The sequence below is a fragment of the Humulus lupulus genome, chromosome 3, assembly GCF_963169125.1.
Source record: "Humulus lupulus chromosome 3, drHumLupu1.1, whole genome shotgun sequence".
Classification (NCBI taxonomy): Eukaryota; Viridiplantae; Streptophyta; class Magnoliopsida; order Rosales; family Cannabaceae; genus Humulus; species Humulus lupulus.
The window spans coordinates 76,923,684-76,933,617 of record NC_084795.1 but is presented as its reverse complement, the minus strand read 5'-3'; the positions used below and the strand labels follow the sequence as shown (position 1 = coordinate 76,933,617).

General features: G+C 33.6%; 1 long non-coding RNA gene across 3 annotated transcripts; it reads right to left on the bottom strand.

Annotated features, from left to right (window-relative positions):
- Positions 1-4,082: 4,082 nt before the first annotated feature.
- Positions 4,083-8,372, bottom strand: LOC133822852 (uncharacterized). Of its 3 annotated transcripts, XR_009888052.1 has the most exons (6): positions 8,038-8,372; positions 6,611-6,679; positions 6,316-6,416; positions 6,152-6,197; positions 6,001-6,036; positions 4,083-4,282 (listed from the first exon to the last, which is right to left on the bottom strand). It is a non-coding gene; the product is annotated as an uncharacterized LOC133822852 (long non-coding RNA). The 3 variants fall into 3 exon arrangements; XR_009888051.1 differs by having other exon boundaries at positions 6,001-6,197; positions 8,038-8,371; XR_009888050.1 differs by having other exon boundaries at positions 4,083-6,197; positions 8,038-8,370.
- Positions 8,373-9,934: the final 1,562 nt, after the last annotated feature.

Below are 9,934 nucleotides of genomic sequence, written 5' to 3'. Positions count from 1 at the left end.
ATGAGCATTATTTTTCCAAATAAGGAATTATATCTCTTCCTTCAAGTGGTTACATTCATTGGTTTCATGACCATAGTCATTGTGAAACTGGTAGAATTTAGTCATATCCCATCTGTTAACATCCTTCCTCATCGGTGTAGGTCTTCTGTATGGTACGACCGTCTGGGTAGCATTGAAAACATCTGCTCGGGACTCCATCAGGATGGAGTATGTAATAAACATAGGGACATATTCTCGTTGTTTGGGTTGCTCGGTAGTTTTAGGCTTCTTGTTGTCATTCTGATTATTAGTACTTCTAGCCCCATTACCATGTTTGTCATTTTTGGCCCCATTTTCACTTTCTCCTGCTCTGTTAGTGGTGTTCCCAACTTCTGTTTTCCCTTGTGCAGCAGCTGCTTGAGTTGTATTATCTACCTTCCGTTCAGCTTCTTCAAGCTTAATAAATTCTTTTGCCCCATCAAGGAACTCTTGGGTGGTACGCACAAACTTCCTCTTCAAGCTTCTCCAAAATGGGCTTTTCACTTTAATTCTTGAGTTGATGGCTATCAATTTACCATCATCGCTCAGGGATTTCACCCTGGTGGCCTCCTGCATAAAGCGTTGAATGTAGCCCTTTAAAGGTTCATTTTTTCTTTGTTTTATGTCCATCAGGTCATTCGGCTCAGTTGGAAGGGGCATTGTCGAAGAAAATTGGAAATGGAATATGCGTACAAATCCATCCCATGATGTAATCGACCTTGGCTGCATCTTGAAGTACCACTATTGGGCGGTTTCTAATAGGGTGGTCAAAAAAATCCTACACCTAGCATCATCCCAAACTCCATAGAGATCAGTTTGTAGTTCAAATTTTTGAAGATGGGACACTTGGGAGTTGTCAAGTCCTTTACCAATCGCGTTAACAGATCCAACTAGGCCTAGATGTTTGAGTCTGTAGCTGTCTGGGGCTACGATACAATGCGAACCTCATCCATTCTCGGGTCCCAAACAGGCTCAGGCGTTGCTATGTTATTTGAGTCCCGGTTTTCCCTGTTGCGATTGAGAGCATCTCCCAGGTCTTCACCTCCCATGGGGCCCATTTTGTTTAATATAGAGTTTGGCCATGGCCTTCCCTCAACATTTTGGCTACCTGATCAGCCTGGTACTGGAGGTACTCCCTGGAACCCTCCACCTCGGGGTGGCTGGTTGATCGAGACATTCTGCACTTGTAGGACAAACAGTCATTCAGGCTGGTTACCCCTCTAATCCTGATTATTCTATCGACAAACTTGGCTCACTGCTTTCTCATGATCATATCCATTGACATAGTGGGGTCTGTATGCACTACTAACCTCTAGTTCCCCCTTTCTCGATCTTGGTCGTAACTCTTGGTGCTGTCTTAACCGACCAGGTTGTTGCTGGTTGTTTCGGGGTTTACCACTCCTATTCAGTGCTGGTGCTCGGGGGTTTCCTTCCCGTCCTACAGCATCAAGATTTCTTTCACAACCACTTCCTTGAGATCTCGGCTGAAAGTTTCTTTCTCGATCTTGTCCCATGTAGTGCCCTAGAAGGACCTATTCGTCAGCTAGAAATGGATGCCTGTTCTTATTGGCTTGGGTACCCGGACCAGATCGGTGACTCCTGGTTGGACCTTGATTACCATTCTGAGGTCGAGTCTCCTGTGCATTCATGACTCCATCACCGAAACAAAAAATAGGAGGACGTTGTTTGTTGTGAGCAGTAGTTCAAGTTGTAGTCCCCATACCCTAAGTTTGCTGGTGTTGCATATAATTACAGATGGACTCAACAACCTCCCTAGTTCGGCATTCCTCATCTTCTTGGCGGGACTTTATCTCCCGAGCATGTCGATCCATCCATTCTTGGAAATATCTTCTTTGCTTTTGAAAAGCCTCATTAATGGATTTTTGGGTGGGTGGTTCATGGTGGCATGCTGATCATGCATCTATCCCATGATCTCCCTTATCTGCTTAATGTCGGGATCAAGTCCTTCAATATCCACTTGGGGTTCATACCGTCCAGGACCTCCAGCTCTCGGTCCTGGCTGGTCGGTACCCCTTGCAGCACCTCCACCCGAAGTTCTTGCATTAATAACTTCTATAATGGTAGCAACCCCATGCCCGACTGCAGTGGGCCCAATAGACTGCCCTACGACACCAGACAGGTTCCTGGGTTGCAAATCAGCTTGCCCCCCGTTCAGATTACTTATTGAGGGAACTTGGTGCAATGATTCAACTTCCCTCTCTGGAGGTTCTTGGCCTAATCTTCTTGTTGAAACCACCATCTTCGCAGCAACGAAATCCGAAGGCGATTGTTCTTGCTCTCAATGAAAGCACAAAAATGTTGACTGATTTTTTAGTCAACTGATGCATAGTCAAAATAATTAATTCAACAGTATTCAATAGAACAATCAATGAATAATAAATGAGCTAGAAACCTAATGATAATGAGCAATAAATAATAAATAACATATGATTGGGATGGAGTATCTATCTAGAATTCTAGCTAAAGTTGCTAAGCATCCTGACTTTAAATACCATCCTAGATGTGGAAGTTTACAACTAACTCATATGTGCTTTGCAGATGACTTATAGTTGTTTAGCAGGGGTGAATTCAAGGCAGCTTATCTGTTATTAAGAGGGTTCCATTTATTTTCGGAGGCTTCTGGTTTGAAGGCTAATAAGAAGAAGTCTGCCATATATGGAGTGGGACTGCAGGAGGAGGTCTGGTTTGAGCTTACAGAGTTGACTGGCTTTCAGCGAAGCAGGCTCCCTTTTAAATACTTAGGGATGTCAATAAGCAGTAAAAGAATCTCCAAAGCTGAGTGTGAGTGTTTGGTGGATAAAATGGTGAAAAGGACAAGAATTTGGAGCTCAAGGAATCTTTCTTATGTAGGGAGGTGTGTTCTTATTAACTCTGTCTTGCTATCCATTAATACATATTGGTCTCAAATTGTTATATTACCAAGATCAGTGATAGCTAGAATTAATCAGATATGTAGAGTTTTCTTATGGAAGAGTGGTGATAGTGTGGAAGGTCATGGGAGAGTTTCCTGGGCAGGGATTAGTCATTCTAAATAGAGAGGCGATCTGGGTTTTAAAGATGTAGGGCTGTGGAATATGTGTGTCATAGGGAAATATGTTTGGGCCATTGCCAACAAGGAAGATAATTTGTGGGTGAAGTGGATACATACTGTTTACATAAAACAAGAAAATTGGTGGGGTTATAAGGCACCTAGCTCTAGTAGTTGGTATTGGAAGCAAATTGTCAGGGTCAAGGATGGGTTAAAGGAAACTTATCAAGGAATTGTTCTAAGCTGGCCTTATTACAGTATAGCTAAATTGTATAATCTGATGAAGAACAAAACTGAGACCAGAAGGAAATTTTCTTCAATTTGGGATAGGCTAGGAATTCCAAAGCACAAGTTTGTGGCTTGGTTGGTGTTAAAGCAAAGGATGTCGACTAAAGATAGACTGTTCAGATTTGGAATTACTCAAGATTCTCTATGTGTTATCTGTGGACAGTATGTTGAAAGTCATAGACATTTATTTTTTGAATGTCAGTTCAGTAAGAGTTGTCTGGCTTCTATCTTGACTTGGTTAAGGATAGGATCCACTACTACAAAAATGGAATTTCCCGACAGTTTTTAACTGTCGCTATTGAGCAATGACGACAGTCGACTAACTGTCGTATTTGCCTATGCCGGCGTAGGGTAGCTACGCCGACAGTTAATACGTGTCGCTGTTGCTGGCAACGCCGACAGTTAATACGTGTCGCCGTTGCTGGCAACGACGACAGTTAATACGTGTCGCCGTTGCTGGCAACGACGACAGTTAATAAGTGTCGCCATAACATTGAATTTATATATAATAATTTTTCGATATATATTTTTTAGAACTTTTAATTATATTTTTAACAAATGAAGTTTGATATAAATTTAAATAAAAAAATTACTCAAATAATTAATTATTATTACCATAATTTGTAAAAAAAAATTATATTTATCATAATAAAAATTCATATACATACAACATTTATTCATACAATTGAAATGTAAATAATACATCAAATCCCCACGAGACTAAATAAGTCTCAATGAAAATTCATTATAAATCTCAATAAAAATTCATTATTCTCGATGTAAATAATACATCAAATCCTCATTGTACATAATTCTTACAAGCAAGAAAGAAAATAATACCCAACAACTTGAAGAAGAATTTCGTGTTGCCTTGGTTCTTTTATATAATTGTCTTGGTTCTCTTAAATATCCAAGTAGAGTTTTAGCCTACAATACAGAATAAACATCATTAAAGTTAAACCAAAACTAAAATAAATAGAGAACTTGAGGTTGCAGAATAAATAAAAAGGATGATTGTGGTTTTCAGTCACAAATAATTTATATAAAAGTTGTATTTTTCTTATCAAATTGGATAGCCTCATGGCTTAAGTAGTCAGTCTTAATTCTTTAAACTAAGGAATGCATACCTGTCAGTCTCAATTTAAAAGTGCTCAAGCTAGTTAGTTTATGAAATCACAGACATTAATAAACCAAATTACCAATCATTCATAGCACAATAGCAAATATACAATAAATATCGAGAAATTAATATACATATATACACATATAAAGACATGCACTGTGTAGGTAATATGCATAAGATTCTAATTCCATAGTACTTAGCAAGAAAAGAAAAGATAATATAGTTATAAATAAGAACACCAAGAACATAAATATAATAGATCATTAATATATAACACAAGCATACCACGTGACATTTGTTAAAGTTATTAAAGTAACACAACGAGCATACCAGACAAAGTTGTTAAAGTATCACGAGTTGTGAATAAGCCTAATCCAAATTTATAAATCTAATTCACATTTGCTAAATAGAAAATCATAATTTCTTTTGGTCAAGCATATATATTTCTTTTAATAAATAGTCATATGATTATGAATTCTATGCAAATGCAGCATTTTTAACAAAGTGATAATCAATCCATTTTAGAAAAATTTCAATTGTTTAAAGAATACATTGTTTCAACTAAGGTCATCGAACATGGTAAAAACAATCACAGTTTGGAAGAAAAAAATAACTTAGATATTATTTAAGTAAGAAAATGATCAAACTATTAGACTACAATGAAACACAAAGCTATGCTTCAATTAAAATAAACTCAAATTGAGATAGTAGTTCTGGTGCAGAAAAGGAAATCATCGAGTAAATATATAAATATATATCTAATGTCTCAATTGATTGAACCCAAAACTCACCAATTGATTTTTTTAGAAAACTTTCGATTGTTTAAAGAATACATTGTTTCAGCTAAAGCCATCGAACATGATAAAAACAATCACAGTTTGGAAGAAAACAAATAACTTAGATATTATTTAAATAAGAAAATGATTAAACTATTAGAATACAAAGAAACATAAAGCTATGCTTCAATTAAAATAAACACAAATTGAGATAGTAGTTCTAGTGCAAAAAAAGAAATCATGAATTATCAACCAATATGCTAATAACGTCAAACTTTTGTATAGCACTTTATACTATTGAACCTACATGTGATCACAAGAACCAAAAGTGCTGCTCAATGTTATAAATCACTCACCAAAGACATTAGACAAGGGACAAGAAGAAAACTAACATATACAAAACAAGAAATACAAAAGGTTATGCTATATGCGTATGCCAACACGCAATATGTACATTCATACAAGTATATGTTATAATCAAACCAGTCAAACAAACACAATTCAATTATAGGATGATCATAGACAAGTCTACATCAATTCAAACAACACACAAGTTTTCTTTCTTATCTCCGCAGCACACAAATTTCTCAGATCCTACTTCACTAAAACACACAAGTTCTCAACCTTCCGTTATCACCACAGCACACAGTAACAATCTCAGAACCTACTTCACTATGGATGAATATTTAAGATATTCAAACTCCTCTAACATTTGCATAGTATTAAAATAAAAGTTAGAAGCATACCTCTTGCAAACTGTTGCAAAATAGTTTCTTTGAAGTCTGTCTCAGCACATACACACATTTACAATGTTATAATATAATGAAAGTGAGTCAAATCTGAATTAAATAATTAAATAATAATGCAAAGAAGAGAAAAACCAAATGCTCATCTTACTCTTTCTTCTCAGCCTTGGGTTGAGTCAAATGCTTAGCTTGTCCACCTAAAATACATAGAAAACTACATCATAACTTGGTTTATATGTATATCTTTATTAGCCACTTTCAATTATAATTACAAAATAAAATAAAAAATGAGTTCATTGAAGAGCACACCATCACCTCGATTCTTGTGACTTGCAGGCTGCCTAACTGAGTGCAGAGCCTCGTGACTTGCCACCACCATCTCCTCTTTCTATAAATAAATAATCAGGTTTTTTTTCCTGTTGATTCAATTTTGTCCATTAATTTGTAACAAAGAATGGGTTTCAAATCTGGGATATCTTCAAATTAATGGGCCAAAAATAGAATGCATGTTATTTTGGGTCTAAAAATAAAATTAACATGTAAATAATAAAACTTTTATTTATTAATACTTGTAAAAACATGTTAAGAGCAAGTATAAGCTAGAACTTACCACACAAGCTGGCACCAGTGGAATAAAAGTGAGAATATTCTTTCAATCTTCGGTATCTATGTGTAAAATCTAAGAATAGTGGAAAACTGAAGGTTAGATTCCAAAAGGAAATACAACCTCAAAAAGAAGTAAAACGTGGCATGATATATTTGTGGCTATTGAAGAAAATCAAGAGTTCTCAGCTTAACACAAGCAAATAAAACATTATGAAACAACAATAATTTAATGGCAAATAACTAAGGAATAGTAACTAAATGAAGCTTTTTCTCAAACCATGAAAGGATTTTTTGATATATATATATATATATATGAATAGACTACCATCCAAATATAAATATTTTAGAACATTATCATAAAGAAAATTATTATTTGTCACTTTGTCTATGTTGGGCACTTGGCAATCAAACTTGTTTGATTGTAGTTACACTATGATAATCATTATGTTTATATATTTGATAATCATATGTTGGAGCTTATCTGATATAAACTAGTTGAGACAAATCACAAATAGGAAAAATAAAAACAATAAGCGTTATTGTTTAAGGTGTGGGCACCGCCAAAACTACCCTATTATGAAAGTAGACAGGACAAGCTTCAACAACACACTTACTTGCTCTGGAAAATGTGAGCCTATTGAAACAAGCAACCAAGTTGCAGCTCTTTGCCAGTCAGTATTTATTTCTTATAAGAGCATTTCAATGAAGCGTAAGCACAATTTAATAATTCACCAATAAATATAAAATCTACAATGAAACATATCACATAAGTATTCAACTCTTTATTCTACTAATTTACAATGGAAGACATTTAACGTACAGTTGCAATGATCTTTTATTCATTAGTTAATAATCTAAAAACACAAGATATCATTAATTTCAATTATCTTCTTGTAGGCAACAGCAGCTTCAAGAAATCTTGTCTACAAATAGTTATATGGTTATGTTCTTTCCTCATGTCAGTGTTCAAGAGATTCTTATAACCCTCTATAGCTTTTAGATTCTGAATGATTTTCAGAGTTAAAACTAACAACCATATAAAGTCTAGTCTTCTCATAAAAACAAAATCAAAAACTCGAAAAGCCATATTAGCAGTGGATCACAACTTATTCTTGATACAATCTTACTATGGTAACTCTATCAGTATATTTTGATCCCAAATAAGCATCGAACACAACACATGCAAACTAATTATCAAAAGCATCATGATAGGTGCAGCTGCCACATATCAATCTAACACCTCACGATAAGTGAAAATTAATAAGAAATCAATATAAATGCAAATGAAACCAAAACAGAGCAAAACTCATAGAAACCCAAATCGTGAATGGAGGCAAGCACTCTTCAAAGCACAGAAAAAATTAAAAAAAATGAAAATATTGAAGGAATGAAGAAGGGGTTTACAAATATGGAGGAGGACCCATCACTCACCTTGTTGCAGCTGCCACCGTCGAGAGCCCCAACCCACGTCGCTTCGCCCAACCCCGTTGAGAGCCCAAGCCACGTCGTTGCCCCAAGCACCGTCGCAGTCAACTGCTCGCAAGCCCTTCGCAATCGAGCCTAGACCCGAGACCCCCCCCCCCCCCAACCCGCCGTCGAGCCCAGCCTCCGAGCAACCAGTCGTTGCCGTCGAGCCCAGCCCCGAGTCCCCTGCCGCCGTCGACCACCATCTCTCGAGCCCCTGCTGCCGTACAACCTTCTCTTTTCTGTATGAAAATAATGAAACCTAGTATTGCCTGTTAGGATATTCATTTGTTGTTCAATAAGTTGTGTTGGTTTAGTGTTAGAGTCTCTAACTTGATTTGGAAGGGTGGGGGTTTGAAACTGGCTGACACTATTGTATATTATTTTTAAAAAATCAAAATTTTAAATATTATATGTGTATTATTTAATATCCTTAAAAAAAGTTTGATAAATTATTCAAATAAATTTTTTTAACTAAAACTTTATTATTATAATTTAGTAATTAATATTTTTTTATAAAATTATATTATAGTATTTTTACTCTTAATATCATAATTAATTTAAAATTTGATATAAATATTATTATAAATACAAAAGTTAATAATATGAAAAATTTATATAAAAAAAACTAGTTTTAAAAGATTTTAATAAATACATATTTACATAATTTAGTTTATTTTTAAAATATTATTATACATTAATTATAATTTTTTATTTGAATTAGGCGACATTTTAGTAATTAATATTTTTTATAAAATTAAATTATAGTATTGTTACTCTTAATATTATAATTAATTTAAAATTTGATATAAAAATTATTATAAATACAAAAGTTAATAATATGAAAAATTTAGAAACAAAAAAAAAATCTAGTTTTAAAAGATTTTAATAAATACATATTTACATAATTTAGTTTATTTTATATATTATTTTTAAAAAATCAAAATTTTAAATATTATATGTGTATTATTTAATATCCTTAAAAAGTTTGATAAATTATTCAAATAAATTTTTTTAACTAAAAATTTAGTATTATAATTTAGTAATTAATATTTTTTTTATAAAATTATATTATAGTATTTTTACTCTTAATATCATAATTAATTTAAAATTTGATATAAAAATTATTATAAATACAAAAGTTAATAATATGAAAAATTTATATAAAAAAAAAACTAGTTTTAAAAGATTTTAATAAATACATATTTACATAATTTAGTTTATTTTTTAAATTTTATTATACATTATTTATAATTTTTTATTTGAATTTAGGCGGCATTTTAGTAATTAATATTTTTTATAAAATTAAATTATAGTATTGTTACTCTTAATATTATAATTAATTTAAAATTTGATATAAAAATTATTATAAATACAAAAGTTAATAATATGAAAAATTTAGAAACAAAAAAAAATCTAGTGTTAAAAGATTTTAATAAATACATATTTACATAATTTAGTTTATTTTTAAAATTTTATTATTCATTAATTATAATTTTTTATTTGAATTTTGGCGACATTTTATGACTGTCGGCATTGAACGTTTATTAACTGTCGGCGTTGAGATCAATAGCGACATCGTTTAACTGTCGGCATTGGTCTTGAATTAACTGTCGGCGTTGGGGTCAACAACGACACATTTTAACTGTGGGCATTGGTCTCGAATTAACTGTCGGCGTTGGGGTCAATAGCGACACATTTTAACTGTCGGCATTGGTCTCAAATTAACTGTCGGCGCTGGGGTCAATAGCGACAGTCAAAAGCAACAGTGACAGTTATTAGCTGTCGGCGTTGGTTTCTATGCCTACAGTTTTTAACTGTCGGCGTAGAGTCCCGCTAAGCAATTACGACAGTCAACAGAGTT